Consider the following 1397-nt stretch of genomic DNA (forward strand, 5'->3'; position numbering starts at 1 on the left):
GTTCTATAGAAAAAGATTGAAGATCATATTGAGGGTAATAAAGAGTCCTTTCATAAAGATGATAGACATTTAAAGAGGCCTTGTAGGATGTGTAGGATGTTGAATATTGAACTTGAGGAGTGGTGGATAAGGGCATGTGGACAGATTAAAGCATAAGCACAGGCTCAGAGGCAGAAAAATATTTGACATTTGGATGGCAAATGCACTCTAGTTTGCTTTACCGTGGCACAGGCTAGGCATGGGAATAGTGGGAAAATGACAAAATAACTGAACTGACTTCTTGAATTTTTGTAGATTGTGACACATGGTAGCCCAATAAAAATCAAGAAAATGTAAGATGAGATGAGTAAGATAAACATTTACATCAATTTTTATTTGTATAAATTTAAGTACCTTCATAAATGGAGTTAAATAACAGAGCTTTGAAAGCCACCAGATTTTTTATCTTTGGCATCTGAAAAAAGAAGTTAACAAAGATCTAAGAAAGAACAAGAGCCATTTTCAATGTGACATGAATATAAAGATTTCTCAATGAATCATACATGGAAGATTAAATTTCATTTTTAATAATCCTAAAACTATCTTCAGCATTGAATTGAACATTAAAGATGATAACCAATATTGACATATTAAAATAACTTAGAGGGTTTCATTTTCTACACTTGATCTTAGCCAAAAGGCTGAGAAGCGATGAGGGTTTCATTTTCCAGATAGGGGATATTAGATAACTCAAGTGGCCTTCAGTTTTTAAATATCTGAAAACACTAGATCAAATATAACAACTATCTATTTAAACGCTCCCAAAAGAATTAGAAAATCTCAAGAGAGATAAACAATGAGGAAAAAATTCCTGGAGCAAAAGGTAATGTGGCAACCACCTTGAAAGGTTGGAGTCGGCGTTGGTTCCATCTCTCAGTAACAAAAATTGGAATTTAACACTCCTTGGGGACGGAAAGTGATGTCGTGGATCTACATGAGTCAAGGAGTTGAAAAAGAAACAGAAAATAAAATGAAAAACGATCAGCACGTTGCAACACCAGTGACTAGATCAAGGGTGAACCAGAAAAATATCTATCCCATGGCACAGGGAGCCAACTTACCTTTTTCAGTTTGAACTGGGAGTTGGTGTGGCAGAATTTTTCCTCTGATAATTTGCAAATATAGGTCTGCCTTCACATTAATTTGGGGCTCAGTTTTACTCTATGTAGGTGATTAATACATTGAGAAATTAAAACATCATCCCAGCTATACTACTGCTAGTAACACTGGGTTGAAGCAACCACAAATAACTTTAGAAGCCAGGTTTCATGGAATTTAGAGCTTTTTAAGGGTACGTTGGATGGTTGTTTTTCTTCCTGAAGGAGAGTAGAGATGCAGATTAACTTTAGATTTTGTTA

The 1397-nt window shown here is 35.0% G+C and overlaps 1 pseudogene; it reads right to left on the reverse strand.

Moving 5' to 3' along the window:
* Nucleotides 1–562: 562 nt before the first annotated feature.
* LOC144341200 (U2 spliceosomal RNA) lies at nucleotides 563–692 on the reverse strand (annotated as a pseudogene).
* Between the last annotated feature and the right edge of the window lie 705 nt (nucleotides 693–1397).

The sequence above is a fragment of the Macaca mulatta genome, chromosome 5 (genome assembly GCF_049350105.2).
Source record: "Macaca mulatta isolate MMU2019108-1 chromosome 5, T2T-MMU8v2.0, whole genome shotgun sequence".
In the NCBI taxonomy this organism is placed as follows: domain Eukaryota; kingdom Metazoa; phylum Chordata; class Mammalia; order Primates; family Cercopithecidae; genus Macaca; species Macaca mulatta.